We start from the raw sequence: 19,015 nt of genomic DNA, 5'->3' as shown, positions 1-19,015 counted from the left end.
GCAATGCAGCCCGGACCTCCCTGCCCAGCCCCCGCTTGCTAGTGGAGGATGCGGGCGTCTGCGCTGCTTCTCTGCTGGGAGTTACTGTTGGGCACTTAGTCTCCTTTTGAAGACAATGAGCTGCTTTTCTGGGTGCCTGATGTCCTCTGCCAGCATTCAGAAATTATTTTGTGGAATTTATTCAGCGTTCAAATGTTCTTTTGATGAATTTGTGGAGGAGAAAGTGGTCTCCCCGTCCTATTCCTCCACCATCTTAGGACTGCCCCCTGGGCTTTTTCAAAAAATTTGAACAGAGTGCAGGTTCTAATCTCCAACTGATCTCAAAGTCTCTTGTTTTAGGGGATTGTGATGGGCTTGACTGTTTTCTGTGCTAAAACCCTCTTGTGTCTTCCAATAAAAATAAGAATCATTCTTAGTGGTCACTCGATTCAGGCCCTATGATCAGCGGTGTGTTTATATTATCTCATTGAACCCACCACAAAGTTGTGTGGCGAGGGCCACACTGAGCAGTACAGGGGGCAGCTGACGCTCTGACAGGTGCCATGATTTGTTCGAGGTCATGTGGTTAGTTAGTCAGTGTGTGGTGGGGGTAGGAGGGGGAATTGACACCAGTCCAGTGAGATTCCACAGCTGGTTTGCCTGACACAGCACCAGGAGGCTGCCCCTGCCATTCCAGGAAGCCTTTTGCCAGGATGGCATCTGGAAAGCAGGGCGACAGAGTAGAGATCACCTGCTGGCCCAACTCCCCATCCAGATTGTTGGGACTTGTGGTTTAGCAGGTCACCTGATGCCAGGATGGCTTTCCCACCTGGAAGAACTTAAACACCGATCACTATACCCATGACTACAATGTCAACAACAAAGGTCGTTCAGCAAATTCCATCTTCCTCCAGGGAAGTCCATGTTGAGAAGGCTTGATGCACTGCATCCTCTTAGTGTGTGTATGTGTGTGTGTGTGTGTGTCTGGTTGTGAGGGTGCATAGATGAGGCCTTGACTCAGTATCCCAGCCATGTCTCCTCCCTTCCAGCCCTCCCCCTGACACATTCAGGTACCCTATTCTACCTGTGACAGTGCTCTATATCCTGGATACTCCAGCCACACCCATTGGATGCTGCCAATACCTTCACTCTCCACAGCACTCTCTTAGAGCGTTGAGGGGGACCCCCTCATATCTATGCCTCTTCTGAGCTCTTCTAGCAGTTACCCAACCTTTTGAGAGTGTGAACACCCCTCTTCCCGAGCCAGGAAGGTGTAGTGCTCAGCAAGGGGCTATGGATGAAACTGCCCATGGTTGCTCTCTTGGCTTGACTCCCTGCTCCCTGTGTGTCCTCAGGCATGTTGGTTAACCTCTTTGAACTTTTGCTTCCCCATCTTTGAAAGGAAGATCATGGTACCCATCCTGTTGCTAGCTGGGAGAAGTAACCAAGATGCTGTAAATGAGCACCAGTAGATACCATCATCTAGGAAAAAGAGGCTAAAATTTCCTGAATTCAACATCTTAATTTCTTTATCATATCTTGAAGTCAGAGAGACTATGTTCCAGCAACTCTGGTTCCTTGGGGCTCTTGGTTTTCATTGGCTGTGGACAGGCTGGGGCCTCAGTTGAGCCTGGGTGTTACTAGCAAGGGCACAGAGCCTGACAGTCAGAGAAACCAACATCATGGTATCGCTTTTGAGAAAAGAAAGAGCTGTATTGTGAGATGGACTGGCAAGAGACAGGAGGCAAAGCCTACAAACCTATCTTTCTGATCCAGGGTCAAGGGCAAAATTTAACGTGGTCGGGAAATTTCAAACGTGGAAGCGGATTGGCTAGTCTCCAATCAACTGATTGGCTAATCTCACAGTCAGTCCGTATTAGCTACCCTGGGCTGTGTGGGGAGGCAAGATTTTCCTTATTGCAGCCTTCCTCACTTAGCAAAGTCAGTGGCTGCATTTCTATTCTTTGAACTCCGTAGACTGAAGATTCTGGGTTCTGAGTCATTCTGGAGATCTGAACTCCTGTGTGGCACGTGTGCAGTCCTGTCCCTGTAAATAACTTAGGGTCAATCCACCTATTTAAGGAGGCAAGACTCATTTAAGCTGGTTAGTCTGGGTTGTTTTTTTTTTTTTAATGTTATGTGTATTTCATTTTTAATTAAAAAATGTTTTACTTTCCTTTAATTAAAAAAGTTTTTATTGGAGTTCAGTTGCTTTACAAAATTGCGTTAGTTTCTACTGCATGGCAAAATGAATCAGCTATACATATACATATATCTGCTCTTTTTAAAATTTCCTTCCCATTTTAGTTCACCACAGAACATTGAGTAGAGTTCTCTGTGCTATACAGTAGGTTCTCCTTAGTTATCCATTTTATGCATAGTATCAAGAGTGTACATGTGTCAATCCCAATCTCCCAATTCACCCCACACCCCCTTTCTGCCTTTGGTATCCATCCACACTTGTGGGGATACCAGTGCTGTATGTCTGTGTCTCTACTTCTGCTTTGTAAATAAGTTTGTCTATACCAGTTTTCTCAGACTCCACCTATTAAGCTGGTCAGTGGTTTACGTGCTGTTTCACAGGTGTCTCTGATTTCCTCTTCTTTGTTCACAGGTTTCAGGGTCGGTTCAGCAACAAGGACTTAGTGTGCTCAACATCCCTTCATACTCCTGGTGAGAACCCCACCCTCCCCACTCAGCTCCTGGCTTCCGAAGACCAATATGTGATATTGACATGACCCCTTGTGGGGCCCCTGCATTGTGGGGGCGACATTGTCATCTGCCCTTCAGTTTCACTTGTAGTGAGCCCAAGAGACAAAATCATGCCTGTGGAAGATTTCAGGGAACATCTCCTGCCCATCTCCTGGAAAGTGGTGATCCTGGCTGAAAGAGGTTTTCACAATCTTGGGAACCATGGAACATAAGTGCTACACAGGCCTGTGGTGAAAAGTTCATTTTACAGACAAGGAAAACTGAGGCCCAGAGAAGGGAGATGGTGGTGTGTTATGGGAAGACAGTCCAGGGTGGTCAGGAAGCCGACTCAGGTTCAAACCCCAATGCCTTCATGTACTCGCTCTGTGACCCTGAGCAAGTCATGGGCTGTCTCTAAATCTTGACTTCCTTTCCTGTAAAATGGTAGGGATGATAGTAGTGCCTGCCTCCTGGTGGAGTCACTGAGAGGATTTAGACAAGGTTTGTGTGTGTGTGTGTGTGTGTGTGTGTGTGTGTAGCTCAGTCCAGTGCCTGGGCCCAAGGCAGTGCTTGACCAGTTCAACTCTTGCCCTCTGTCCTAATTCTCCTTCACTTTTCTTCTATTCAGTGCCTTTGACATGGAGTGCACCCCACAGCACCCAGAGAATCTGTAGCAGAAGCCCCACACCCTCATCTTCATGATGCCCATGATTCTGGAATTTGGGGACCTGGGAGTCACCCTCATTTCAGTTTCAGATTTCCTGTGGTCACATATGCTGCATAAGCTTTGAAAATAACTTTGGTTTTCCTTACTTATAATTATGTCATAATAATCACAAAAATTGTATAATTATACATTTTGAAAAATTCAAGTATAGTTGACTTACAATTTTGTATTACTTTCAGTATATATATATATATATATACATTTTTTTAATTTTTATTTTTTTGCCATTGTTCAGGCACTTAGTCATGTCTGACTCTGCGACACCATAGATTGCAGCACGCCAGGCTTCCCTGTCCTTCACTATCTCCCGGAGTTTGCTTAAACTCATGTCCATTGAGTCAGTGATGCCATCCAACCATTTTATCCTTTGTTGCTTTCTTCTCCTCCTGCCTTCAATCTTTCCCAGCATCAGGGTCTTTTCCAATGAGTCGGCTCTTCTCATCAAGTTGCCAAATATTGGAGCTTTGGCTTCAGTGTCAGTCCTTCTGATGAATATTCAGGATTAATTTCCTTTAGGGCTGGTTTGACATATATATTCTTTTTTCAGATTCTTTTCCATTATAGTTTATTACAAGATATTGAGTATAGTTCCCTGTGCTATGCAGTAGGTCCTTGTTGTTTATTTTATATACAGTAGTGTGTATCTGTTAATCCCAAATTGCTAATTTTTCCTTCCCCCTGCTATCCTCTTTGGTAACCATAAATTTGTTTTCTAGGTCTGTGAGTCTATTTATTTTTTGTAAATAAGTTCACTTGTATCATTTTTTAAGATTCCACATATAAGTGATATCATATGATATTTGTCTTTGACTTATACTTCACTTAGTATGATAATCTCTAGGTTCATCCATGTTGCTGCAAATGGCATTATTTCATTCTTTTTATAATTACACTTACTATAACAGATATCTGTGGCATGTGTCCACTATGGCACTGTGCATGAATATTCACCGTAGTCTCTTGAAAGTGGAAGTGTTAGTCACTCAGTCGTGGCCGACTCTGTGTGACCCCATGGACTCTAGTCCACCAGGCTCCTCTGTCCATGGGATTCTTCAGGCAAGAACCCTGGAGTGGGTTGCTGGTTCCTTCTCCAGAGAGTCTCTTGAGGTAGGGTCTATATTTATCATCCTCCTTACACAGATGGAGAGGCTGAGGTGCTGAGTGGCTAAGGATGTACTCAAGATCACTAGTTGCTTGGTGGCCATGTCCAGATCTGGCCCCAAAGCACTCGCATTTTGGAGTTGCTGTGGTTTCTCTCTCTACACACAACCAGCCTGCCTTTGTCACTCTTAGCCTTATTGAAAGAGGATCATCCACTTTTCTTTTGTCTTTAAAAATCCATGTTGGCTTTTCAAGTTTTATGGGCAATTATATAGTTTCCCCACTGCTGATTCTTAGGGATGGCTGTGGGGCTGGCAGCTTCTCTTCAGATGAAACTGGAGATGGCTAAGTTTTACCCATCGGCTTCAGATATTTGACAGCTGGTATTCTCTACCGTTATTTTCTGTCTTCCTTTAGTAACTTTTGCCTCAGATGGAAAATTTTATAGTTTTTAAAAAATGAGTTTTATAAAATTGGAGAGCTGGAGGTGATGGGTGGAAAAACAGCCAGGGCAAAGGAGAAAGTCTTTCTATTTTTGAGTCTGGTCTCATTAAAAGAGCTCTCTTTGCCCTGTCCTCAACGTTCTGGCTTTCCAAATTCTCTCTTGTTAGTGGTTTTGCCCTGTCTCTGTTTATTTTGTGACTCGTGCCTGAGGGGATGTGTTCTCAAAAGAGAATTCTCCACACTACATCTTGTTCTGACTCCATGTTGCACCACCCCCTCTCTCGGTCAAAGCCCTCTCTGTGCGGGGCAGCGGAGGTTTATTCTGGAGAACAGGGATGCCATGTAGAAGCAGCAGTTAGATAGGGTAGGGACGGAATGAACTTTCCTTAGAATAACTAGACATTTGAGCGGTCATACCCACAACACAATATTTTTCCTGGCACCAACACCACTTAAGCGGTAGATTTATACAGAGGATTCTACTGTGGGTGACTGAAAGACATCAAAATTCCCGTTGTTTTAGTCAGAACAAAGAACACGAAAGTTTGCTCAGATGAGGGGGGCTCAGGAGAGGCCAGCCTTTGGTTCCACTCAGAACTTACTTCCAACACATCGTCACATTCCAAGAAACACAAACGACCAAGAAAGCCAATCATATCCTTTCTGACATGTGCTCCTTCCCTGTATTTGCCAACCACTTAATGTTGAAAATGATGACAAAGATGGAAAGATAGAACAAGCCACAGTTGCAGTTCCATTCTGCACGTGAAGAATGTCCATGTGTGCATGTACCAAGAAATAAAATATAAACAGTTGAGTCAGTTTTGAGCAGCATTTCTACTGTTCTGGTAAGAAATAAATACATATGCATGCATGAGTTACAAAGTATGAGTTATGCAGTTTTTCTGATTCTGCATGTGAGTCAAGTGCTCTTATATTTGCAGTTAAAACATATTGTACAGTATAAAGATGGAACTGTATAATTTATGCTAGTAGTTAAAATGTTCAGTTTTAGTTAGAACAGCATTGTGTGTGTGTTCAGTTGCTCAGTCCTGTCCGGCTCTTTGCAACCACATGAACTGTAGGCCACCAGGCTCCTCTGTCCTTGGGATTCTCTAGGCAAGAATCCTGCAGTGGGCTGCCATTTCCTCCTCCAGGGGATCTTCCTGACCCAGGGATCGAACCAGAGTCTCCTGCATGTCCTGCACTAGCAGGAAGATTCTTTACCACTGGGACACCTGGGAAACACCTAGAACAACATTAAATAATAAATAAAAGCAGCATATCAAGGTCAACATCAATGATCATAGATCCCATCAATAGCATGTAACCTTGATATGATGTGATGAAATGGCACTTTATCTTGTGATCTCTCTCCCCACCATAACCCCAGTTTAACTTAGAGAAACACCAGGCAGATCCCAATGGACAGGCATTCTGCAAATATCTGGTTAGTACTCATAATTGTAAAGATGATCCAAATCCGTACAAGTCAGAGAGACCATCACAGCCAAGAGGAGACTAAGGAGACGTGACAACTAAAAGTATGTGGTATTCTGGATGGGATCCAGGAATAGAAAAAGGACATTACATAAAAACAAAGGAAATTGGAATAAAGTGTAGATTTTAGTTAATGGAAAAAAAATGAGGGGCTCATTCAAGGGCTCCAACTGTTATTTCACTGGAAAACAAAGGTGCTGGGTCCTCAGAGGACCCAGGTACTAGACTTGTGGGACACAAGTCATTCTTTCAGGCTTTCAGCTCAGGGGTTCCCTTTTCCTCCAATTTCTTGGGGCTTCCTGATCTCCTTTGAGCCTCTTTTTCCTCATCTGTCCAAGAATCCCAGAATGGTTGAGGGAATAGGTCAGGAAGCAGAAGCTGGATGTTCATCCCTACCATTTAGTTCAGTTTAGTTCAGTTCAGTCGCTCAGTTGTGTCTGACTCTTTGCAACCCCTTGAACCACAGCACGCCAGGCCTCCCTGTCCATTACCAACTCCCGGAGTCCACCCAAACTCACATCCATTGAGTCGGTGATGACATCCAACCATCTCATCCTCTGTTGTCCCCTTCCCCTCCTGCCCTCAATCTTTCCCAGCATCAGGGTCTTTTCAAATGAGTCAGCCCTCTGCATCAGGTAGCCAAAGTATTGGAGTTTTAGTTTCAACATCAGTCCCTTCAATGAACACCCAGGATTAATCTCCTTTGGGATGGACTGGTTGGATCTCCTTGCAGTCCAAGGGACTCTCAAGAGTCTTCTCCAACACCACAGTTCAAAAGCATCAATTCTTCGGCGCTCAGCTTTCTTCATAGTCCAACTCTGACATCCATACACGACCACTGGAAAAACCATAGCCTTGACTAGACGGACCTTTGTTGACAAAGTAATGTCTCTGCTTTTTAATATGCTGTCTGCTGCTGCTGCTGCTAAGTCGCTTCAGTCGTGTCCAACTCTGCGCAACCCCACAGACGGCGGCCCACCAGGCTCCCCCATCCCTGGGATTCTCCAGGCAAGAATACTGGAGTGGGTTGCCGTTTCCTTCTCCAATGCATGAAAGTGAAAAGTCAAAGTAAAGTCACTCAGTCGTGTCCGACTCTTAGCGACCCCATGGACTGCAGCCCACCAGGCTCCTCTGCCCGTGAGATTTTCCAGGCAAGAGTACTGGAGTGGGGTGCCATGGTTGGTCATAACTTTCCTACCTCCTAAACTTTTAGCAAATCAGTGTGTCCCTGTTTCCTTGCTGGTTAAGTGAGCATTGGAGGTTTCAGTAGGTTATCACTTGTCAAGTACTTAGCACAGCACCTGGTGCTGGGCAGTGCTCAGCCTAGGTTAGTGTGGTTGTCTCTTGTGACTGGCTTGCTTTGCTCTCATGTGGCCAAGGGTACATTAACAACAGCCAAGGATAGCAGTAACCCTGCTAATAATAATCAGACTAGCTCATAGTTATTGAACTTTTACTATGTAAGTATTTCATATGTATTTTCATTGTATCCTCAAATCAAATTGAAATAGTTGCCTTTATTTATATGTTATTTATGCTTATTTATTTATACTTATTTTTATTATATATTATATTTATTAATTTATACTTTATATATACTTATATCTTTATTATCTTCCCATTATAGATAAGGGAAGTGAGGTTTGAGGAGAGCAAGTAACTCACCCCAAGTCACACAGGTAAGTTGGAGTCAAACCGGCACTCATATTGTGGGAATACATGACTGTCTTAGTCTCTTGGGGCTGCTATGTCAGATTACCACTGACTGGGTGGCTTATAAACAACAGAAGTTTATTTCTCACAGTTTTAGGGGATGAAAGTCAGATCAGGGCGCCAGGATGGTCAGGATCCAGATTGCAGACTGCCAACTTACCATCATATCCTCATATGGCAGAAAGATGTTAGGGAACTCTCTGGGGTCTCTCTTATCAGGCACTAATCACATTCATGAGGCTCCACCCTCATGACCTAATTACCTCCCAGAGACTCCACCTCCAAACACCATCACATTAGGGATTAAGTTTCAACATACATACTTTTTGCGGGGAGAGGGGAGATGCAAAACTTCAGTTCATGGCAATGACCTTCTAAATCCAGTGCCTCCACTCTTTGATGATGTGGTTTACAGTTCTTAAACTTGGTTTCTTGATTTACTAGTTCACATTCTTGAGGAGAAACGTGATGGACTACTCTCAGTCTATGGATATTTTCCCCTTAGGTTAGGTGTGCATTGTTGGATCAGTCGGCTGTGGCCAGGGGGGTGGGGTCATGTGGTTCCAACATGGCAGTCTAGACCACAGAGACAGAATGTTTCTCAGAAAGGGAAGGTAGGATATCAAACCCTTCTGTTATACACTCATGTTTTAGTCCTAAAATTGTCTCAATGTTCCCTCTGGAGGATTAAGTCACTGTAGGTATTACTGTATGCCTTTTTCCTGCTGATCTGGGCCGTAGGCGCTGGGGCCATTCACTGGCAAGCCCAGTCCCACCCAGCCCTGGAATCAATCTACATGGTGTTGGCAGTACATTGAGTGCCCTGTGTCTGCCAGTGGGTGGGATCTGGAAATTAATTTGGCAGCGATAAGCAGCTAATGTCCATGTGTCTACCATGCTGGTTTTCCCCCCACTTTTCGCTTGGTCTTTCTGTTGATATTCCTGCTTGGTTCTTGGGATGGTACTTTAATAACCCAGATCATCCCACCAGTTCCTCCCCACTCCCTGGACCCCCAACTACTAGCTGAAATCCTGTCCTAATTTAAACATAAGGCTCTGAATCACAGACTCCCTGTGCTGCCACACATCCATCTATCCACCTACCTACCCAACAAATCAGGTCCCTTTGCATGTTTTTCTTTTAACTTTCACTGTAGAAAATTTCAGACATTCACAAAAACATACAGCCTCATATGATAAATCTTCATGTTGCCCATCACCTGGTTTCAACGATTAAATCATGGCCAAGCTTGTTTTATTTATACTTCCACCTAATCTGCCTCAGTATTATTTTGTACCAAATTTCAGATCGTTATCACTGCTTCTATAAATAGTTCAGTTCAAATCTCTGAAATATTAGGTTTGTTTTTAACATAATCACAAGCCTATTAACTTGCTTAAATATATTAACAATGATTTCTTTATATCATCAAATAATCCAGTCAGTGTTTATATTTCCAGTTGTCTCACACATGTTTTAAGTGTTTTTTTTTAATTAACAGTTTTTGAGTCAACATTCAAATAAGGTTAACATATTGTGATTTGTTGATAAAATCACCAGATTTTTGTCTCCTTTTCTAGTTTCCCTTTTATTTCTTAAAGAAATTGGGATGTCTGTTCTGGAGAACCTCCCAGTGGGGACGTGCTGATGGAACATTAAGACTGAAGGCCCTGCTTCGGAGTTGCAGACTCACTGTGACCTTACAAGGTGGAAGGAAGGAAGGAAGGAGCTCTCTGGGGCTTCTTTTAAGGGCACTACTTCCATTACTGACGGCTTTATCCTCATGGTCTAACCACCTCTCTGAAGTCCCACCTTCTAATACCATCACACTGGTGATTTGGCTTCAACATGTGAATTTTAGGGGACACAGATATTCAGCCTATAGCAGGGTATAACTTGGACTAGATATGAAATAGACCCTAAATAATGATAATATTAAATTAGGTAGAAATTGATTTCTCTCTCATGTAAGCATCTGAGCTCATGACAGTGGCTCTGCTTCACAAGGCCGTTAGGAGTCCAGCTCCTTCCATGTTTTGATTGAGAATTTGGTCTCTGGTTACAGGAGATGAGAATTCCTTTCTATGGGGCTAAGGAGGGGCTAAGGAGGCCCTTGTACTTTTCTACTTGGTTTTCTTTATTGACTAATAGTCATTGCAATCTTTCATTATCTTTTTTTTTTCCCCCAAAGCATACATTGTTCTCCAATAACAGCCATTCAATTCCATTGTCCCTAATGACTCTTTCCTCCATCTTTGGCAAAAGCCCAATATGTCACATACTCTAAGACCATTTCTTCCACCAGTATCCCATTCTATTTCACTACTGGTGGAAGTTTGACCAGTTTCACTGCCATCTTCCATATGGGGCTGAATTAGCTCTGTGTATCAACCGCAGTGGACTGCCCAGGTGGCTCAGTGGTAAAGAATCTGCCTACCAATGCAGGAGACACAGGTTCGATCCCTGGGTCGGAAAGATCCCCTGGAGAAGGAAATCCTGGGGTAACCCACTCCAGTGTTCTTGCCTGGAAAATCCCATGGACAGAGGAGCCTGGTAGGCTAGAGTCCATGGGGTTGCAAAGAGTCAGACATGACTTGGAGACTAAAGAACAACCACCACAACATCAACAGTAATGGGGTTCTCATTGCCTGTCAGCTGGCAGGTGATACAGCCCTCGAGTCCATTTTAGCATCTGTTTTCTCAGATTACTCCTGGCATTATCTGTCCACAGGGGGCAGCTTGTGGCACAGAGATTAGATTGTGTTAGGCCTACTGGGGGATGTGCTCAGGAGGGACACCTGTGGTGGAAAGAAAGGCACAGAACTGAGCAGAGAGAGGAGTTCGACAGAGAATGAAGTGGTTGGATGGCATCACTGACTAAATGGACATGAGTCTGAGCAAACCCTGGGAGATTGTGAAGGACAGGGAAGCCTGGCGTGCTGCAGTCCATGGGGTCACAAAGAGTTGGACACGACTTAGTGACTGAACAACAAGAACAGCTTCAACAAAGGCCTCAGCTGACCATTGAAGAACCTGAGAAGCTGGGATGACTGGTCAGACTTCAGGTCTCAAATGTGGGCAAGAGACTAAACCTTTGTATTCCCACAGCAACCAGTTACCACAGCAGGCTGCTGCCCCTGGGAATGAGCATCGTCCTTCAGTGAGATGGTTTTCTTTAGGAAAAAAGGAGCGCTTTCTGAGAGGGCTGATAGCTGAGAGACCTCAGCCAGCAAAATGCCCAGCAGTGGAGGGAATATGAAAAAAAATGGCCACAATATTTTTAGAGATACGCCCATTAAGAAGTGGAGTCTGTTTTCCACCCCTTGAATTTGGCTTGGCCTTGTGACAAGCTTTGGTCAATGGGGCCAGAATCACATGTGATACAAGAGTCTTGAAAGTGCTTGCCCACTGGGGCTTGTTCTTCTTTGGCTGCTGGGGGCCCTTCCATTGGCATGTGGAGAAGCCCAGGCCAGCGCCCCTGAGAGGAGAGAGGCCCTATTCAACCCAGGTGAGTCCCAGACATGTGACATCCTAGCCCATCCAGGCCAGGCCAGAGGCCCACATGAACCACCTCACAGACCCACAGGATCAGGGAAAATGATAAGTGTTTATTACTTGCAGGCATTCAGTTGTAGGGGTCATTTGTTACACAGCAAAGAATTTACTGATGACTAGGGTAGCAGGAACCTGGCACTTGATCTGACCAAATGGGGAAAATGTTTTGGGATTTGGCAAACATATATGGTTTTATTTCCCTTTCCCAGGTTTCTAGATTTCTAATAAAACTCTAGCCAAATCCATATGCTTTTCAGAGCCTTTACAAAGCACCCTTTCAATTACCCTTCTCAGCTCGGACAAGGGAATAGAAGAGGCCTTTACCATTCATATATGCTAAGAAAAAAGCATGCTTTCAGAGCTGCCAGTGTTGCAGAACAGAAAACACAGTCACGACTGGAAAAAAACCAAGGACTGCTATTTGATGATAAATGTTCTAAAGATAGCAGTCTGTTGATTGTTCACTGAATACAGTTTTTGGAGGAGCATTTGAGGAACTGATGCAGTGAATGAAGTGGAAATGTGCTCAAATGAAAAAGAAAGATCAAATCAAAATAAAATGTACATCAAGCACCTTCCAGTTGCTTATCAGAAAAATATTTTCATACTTTTCATAGCACACACTTGCTGCCACTTGAAAAGGTTTGTTAAATGAATACATGGATAGTAGGATGTACTACCATGTGTGAGAAATGAACTTTCCTCTTGCCCCTGCTTCAAGCTCTTGGAGGGATTACCTTGGCATAAAATAGAGGCGTTGGGCTCAGTGATCTTAAGATTTCACTTCCCAGACCTCATAGATCTCCACTCAAATTCTAGGGCTGCCATTTCCATAAATATGTTTGTCTCCTCTCTGTTCCTTGAATTTTCCTTCTGAAAACAGAGATTTGGACCATTTAGAAAACCTAGGTTTGGGGATTCTCCATGTGATAATGGAATGTACCTGGGGAAAATGATCGGGATTTTCTTCTTTCTTCAGACTCTCAGCAACCTTTCATGTGACCTGTGTCAAGTTATTCAAACACTCTGTGCCTCAGTTCCCAAATCTGTGTAATGGGACAATACTACTACTTGTAGGGTTATAGGGAGAATTAGGAATAATGTATGTAAAGTGTCTGCAACATAGGTGCTAAATAGCTGGACATTATTATATAATGGGTATGTTGCAGACTGCTGTAGAGGTAGGGAGAAAGAAAATTTGTATATTCTAATAAACTCTGTGAAATCTGGTATTTCTGATTTTATTCATAATTGTCAAGTGTTGGGCAACCCCTCCGGACCCATTCAGCCCCACATCTTTATTTAGAGTTCTGAATTCCGTCTTTCTGACTAGTCCTTCTTCCAAATCCTTGTGGGGAGAAGTCACATTTCTTAAGCTGCTAAATCAAATGACAGTTGCTTTTTATTCCATGTGTTTCTCATTCCAAAATGTTGTTTTGAATATTTTCAGCTACTAAGCATAAACTCCAGTTGGTTATGTTTTGCCTTATAATTGATTTTTTTTTCCTTCTGCACATTTCAGATGCCTGCTTTTGGGTTTTGCATTATTCTGTGGTTTCCCAGTCATTCACCCCACCCTTTAATTGCTCCACCAGCACTTAGTCTCTGCTGCCTGCCAAGGCCGTCTCCCCCTTTTCCTAATATTCCCCGAGTTCTCCCCAAGGGTCGTTCCTTAATCCAACGAGCTCTCCAATGCTTTGCAAAATTGAAAGTCCTCTGTTTATCCTGCCCCCTCCCCTCAATGTTCGTGGCAGTTATCTCACTTGGGCTTCCATTTCCTGCTCTTATTCTTGGCCCTCTGCCAGCCATCACACATTCACATGAAATCCTGCCTTTCCTCACAGAAGGGAAAGGCTGTTTCCATTCATGGAATGCTCACTGGCCACAAAGATGCTACACCCTAGCCACAGGCAGGGTGTCCCGGGTTTCCTGACATGCCCAGGGCCAGGTTGGAGGGCTGTGGTCCCGACAGTTATCTACAGTAAAGGCAAGTAAAGCTAGAGAACAGTGTGGTCTTTGTGGGAAAGGGGAGAGAAAATGGGCTGTCAATTCTAACTGACCTGGACTTTGGTCCATGTAGTATGACTGAGCCTCAGTTTGTTCATCTGTGGAATGGGAATCATAATTCTACCCACCTCACCACCTTCTCATGAGGGTCATGAATGAAAAGGGTCATTTGGGCCTGGAAAATGGTATTTGCTCCATAGGGATTTTATTCCCTGCCCTCCCCCTGCCCTGCCCCTTATTAGTTGCTAAACTCTTCGGGTTCAAGTCCCAGCAAGCAAAAGAATGGTACCTCAAAGAGGTTCATTGAAGAGGGTGTAATGAAGATGATGTATAGCAGTGGTCTCCAACCTTTTTAGCACCCAAGACTGGTTGCATGGAAGATTTTTCCACAGACCTAGGGAGGAAGGATGGTTTTGAGAAGATTCAAGCACATTTATTGTACACTTTATTCCTATTATTATTACATCAACTCCACTTCACATCATCAGGCATTAGAGGAGGTTTGAGACTCCTGTTGAGATTGATGGAGGTGTGGGCAGGGCTGAGAAATGTCCTGGGATCAGCAAGAGCCAGAAGCCTTTGCTGATGGGCAAGTCAAGGGCTTGAGCGCTGTAGCCGTGATACAGGATCAGGGCAGACTGGCCCTTGGAAAGGGTCCTGGGGTCTTAGCAAACTCTCACCATTTCCTTCCCTCTTTCTTAATAAAAGCTGGGAAAATCTAAGTGTTTTTTTTTTTTTTTTTAATTAAAGTGGTTGGAAAGGAGTTGTGACTCCAACAGAGAAATGCAGCCACTGTTAAAATTATACCCTCTCGAAGGGGGCTGGGGGTGGTCACACATCCCTTCTCTCTCTTACTGCCAGTGCCTTCTCTTGGCTGACCCCAGCTGGAAGCCAGAGGTTGAGGGGCCCGAAGGATGAAGTCCAGTGTGTGGCCTCCTGGTCACAGAGAGAGGCAGAGAAAGGGAGAAAACGGGCCAGGAGGAACAGAATCACCTTGCCATTTGTCATTGAAGAGCCAGTCACTCTCTTCAACGAGTCTCCATTTCCTGTAAAGTGGGCATAAAACGAGCCTGCTGATCTACCTCCTGGGGCTAGAACGAAGATCAGGTGAAAACGTGATAATCACTTACTGTGCACGGACATCTCTTCTTCATTGGCTTCATCTCACTCAGTCCCAAAACCCAGGGATAGTTGAAGGCAGATAGACTTTGTATTCAGGAGTGGGGCTCAGCTGAGCTTTTTAACTGTGGCATCTCCATCAAGGAACTTCACTCTCTGAACCTCCCTGCTGTCTTCCTTTGGGTAACCCCACAAGTGGATCCTGAGACAAGTATTTGAGTGAAGTGGTTTACTTGGGAGCTGGTTCCAGGAAGCATAGCATGGTGAGTGTAGGGAGTGAGTAAAACCAATAGCAGATGTCGGTCCTACAGGGACCTCTGGGAGACTGTGTGGGGAACAACCCTGGATTGTTCTGCCACTGGGTGAGGTGCTGGACTGCTTATCCACTGGCTCCCATCCCTTGTTGGCTGAGGGTTGCTCCTGCGGTTTCAACTCCATGGGCCTTCCCGGTAGCTTGTATTTGGGCAGAGGAAACTCAGCAGCCAGAGAGACACAGGAAGTCACATTGATGCCCTCCAATGAGCCAGGGGGGACTGGCTGGGGGACTGACTACATCTGCTTGGGTTTCCTATGTTAATTCAAGGGGCAGCTGTGAAAATTAAATGATTAATGATGAAATGATGCAATGTCCGCCAAGAACCTGACCCATAGTAGGTATCTATAAATAGGAGGTATTCATAAGAAGTTGGGTAAATAATATTCTTGTCCTACAGATTGTGGCAAATGGGACTCAAAGAAGTTAAGACATTTGTCCTAAATCACATGGACAATTCTAACATGGCCAGGGCAGCCCTGACTTGCACTCTGCCATAGCCACCTCTGTTAATGGACTCTACATGTACAGAGCTTTTGTGTCATAAAGCGTGAGAAGCTCCATAAATATATTATAAAATGTTTGTAGTCCCAGACGTGCTAGCTCACATCCAGCTTAAAGGGACTCTGAGTAGCTCTTCTCTCAGCCCTAATCCTCATAAGCTCAAATACATATTTTCTTAGTCCCCTGGGGTCTTCCACTCTGTGCCCCAACAATCCCCAGCCCTTCATTAGCGATGCCTAGGTGTCTCCACAGATTTCAAAGGGGTGCCAGAAAGTCTCCAGACGAAATAAAGTGTGCTGTAAACCGCTAAGGGCATAAAACTCTAGACACCTTGTTTTCCATGTAATGTTTCCTTTTCAAAACAAATATTTTGAAATGCCCTCTGACTATCCTGCTGATACAGGCAAAAAAAAAACCAATAAAATGCATAACTCTGTTTTAAAAAAAGTTGTAGTAAAGCGTACATCATGTAAAATTTACCATTTTCACCATTTTGAGGTATTCAGTTCAGTGGCATTAAGTACAATCACATTGTTCTGTAGCCATCAGCATCAACCAGCTCCAGACCTTTTTCTGTCTTCCCAAACTGTGACTCTGTACCCATTAAACACTAACTCCCCACTCTCTCTGCTCCCCAGCCCATGGCAACCACTGTCTACTTTTCTGTCTCTAAATTTGACTCCTCTAGTGACTTCATATGGAGCTTCTCAGGTAGCACTAGTGGTAAAGAACCTGCCTGCCAATGCAGGAGACATAAGAGATGTGGGTTTGATCCCTGGGTCGGGAACATCCCCTGGAGGAAGGCATGGCAACCCACTCCAGTATTCTTGCCTGAAGAATCCCACGGACAGAGGAATCTGGTGGGCTACAGTCCATAGGGTCACAAAGAGCTGGACACGACTGAAGCAACTTAGCACGCGCACATACAGAGACCCCATATTAGTGGGATCTTACAGTATTTGTCTTTTGTGACTGACTTAGTTCACTTAGCATAAAGTCTTCAAATTTTATGCATGTTGTAGCCAGTGCCATAATTTCCTTCCTTTTTAAGGCTAAATGTTACCCTGTGGTATGTTTTCTAGACAACATTTTGTTCATCCATTCATCTGTGGATGGCACCTGGGTTGCTCCCACCATTCAGCTACTGTTAATCATGCTGCAGTGAACACGGATGTGCAAAGACTTGGTTGAGTCCCACTTTCAGTTCTTTGGGGTATCTGCCTAGAAGTGGAATTGCTAAATCCCTGGTCATTCTATGCTGAATGTTCTGAGGACCCTCCATACCATTTTCCATAGCAGATGCACCATTTTACCACCTCCCCTCCCCAATCCTGGCGTAACTGTTTCACAAAGGAGGAAAAATAGGCTAGTAACTTGCAATTAAGTAGTATGTTGTGTTTCAGAATGTAACACTAAGGCTGGACTGCAGGGATACACAACACACTGGTTAGACACCTACCTCCTATCCACGAGCACGGGCTACTGTGCAGGTGTGATGAAACCCGTGCTGTTCCTGAGTGTGTTGATATCGGTGATTTTCCACAAACAAATCAATGCCATCTCCATCTGACTTGTTGCATTCCTTGTGTACAACATACAATGGATATATATTAAAGATGTGTACAAGTACCTTGATATTTATATGTGAGACAAAATTATACTCAGAACTTTATGAACAAGCTTTTTATCTACATATTTTTCTAGCAGGACATTTGAAAGGTGTGTGGGATGGGGAACATTTTTTATTGTGCAGCACTGTCCTATGCCTCACCTGCTAATTTCCAGCAGCAAATTCCCCCAAACCCCCAACATTGTGACCAAAAAATGCCCCTACAGATTCCCTAAATACTCTCCAGGGAGTGAAATATGGTCCCCATTACAAAATGTCTAGCAAGCCCACCTAGGGTATAAAACATTGTAAGTAAGTGACCTTTGGTTGCTTCACAGTAAGAAGGAGAATTGTTGGCACAAAGGCATTTAAAGATGTCCAAGGAGTCCAAGATTTTGGTCACAAAAATCACCATCTGGAATTTCTTCCACTGGTTTCTTCCATCCCACAAGGGCTCAATTGTTCTCAAAATCTGTTTTCAGTGCTCAGCTCATGGGTGAGAAGCGACCCAGGGCGTGAGCACGTCTGGTCTCTGTGTGTCTGTGTGCGCGTGCTCAGTTGCTCAGTCATGTCTGACTCTTTGCGACCCCAAGGACTGCAACTTGCCAGGCTCCGATGTCCGTGGAATTTTTCAGGCAAGAATGCTGGAGTGGGTTGCCATTTCCTCCTCCAGGGGATCTTCCCGATCCAGGGATCGAACCCACATCTCCTGTGTAAAAATTCCTGCAATGGCAGGCAGATTCTTTACCACTGTACCACCTGGAAAGCCCACGGTCCCAGTGGGAAGATTCAAAAAGAGGGCAGAATTATGAAACATCTTTGAGGCTGATTCTCTAAAGCTTAAGAGATTAGATGTAGGGAGTGAGAAAAAGATGAAGTAAAAGATGGCCTAGTATCCTTGCGATTCAGTACAGGGGAACTGACATAAGGTTGACATGGAGACGGTGAATGAGTATTATACTTAGAGCCGGCCCTGAAGCTTGGCTGATGGATGGTGCCTGTGACTGTGTTCCACTGTGCAAGGGGGCTCGAGGGCATGCTCTGAGTGGAGACGGTGGAACTAAGAGACAGCTGGTTATTAGTGGTTCTGAGATATAGCAGGAAGAGCACAAGGCATTAGGAGAAGGAAGACTAGGATTTAGGTTTCTGCTCTACCATCAGTAAGATGTGAAATTTGGGACAAATGGCTGACAAGTGTCAGTTTGCTCATCTGTAAAATGGGCTAATTCCAGCCTTAACCCAGCACCCAGGGCACTTGTGTGACAGCATCATATTCTTGGCTGTGCCCTTTTATCTGACACCTGCTGCTCTGCTCACCTCACACCCTGCTGCTGCTGCTGCTGCTGCTAGGGTGCTTCAGTCGTGTCTGACTCAGTGTGACGCCATAGACGGCAGCCCACCAGGCTCCCCTGTCCCTGGGATTCTCCAGGCAAGAACACTGGAGTGGGTTGCCATGTCCTTCTCTAATGCATGAAAGTGAAAAGTGAAAGTGAAGTCGCTCAGTCGTGTCTGACTCCTAGCGACCCCATGGACTGCGGCCCACCAGGTTCCTCCGCCCATGGGATCTTCCAGGCAAGAGTATTGGAGTGGGTTGCCATTGCCTTCTCCCACCTCATACCCTAGATGTTGGTAAATATCCTGGGTATCAGATAAGGATCTCCAGAGAAAGGGAATCAACAGAATATATGTCTGTGTATGCTAAGACATTTTGGGGAATCTAAGGTTATTTTAAGGAATTTGTTCACATGTTTG

The sequence above is a fragment of the Bison bison genome, unplaced genomic scaffold, assembly GCF_000754665.1.
Source record: "Bison bison bison isolate TAMUID 2011002044 unplaced genomic scaffold, Bison_UMD1.0 scf7180017864327, whole genome shotgun sequence".
Lineage (NCBI taxonomy): Eukaryota > Metazoa > Chordata > Mammalia > Artiodactyla > Bovidae > Bison > Bison bison.
Note: the sequence above shows the minus strand (reverse complement) of the source record.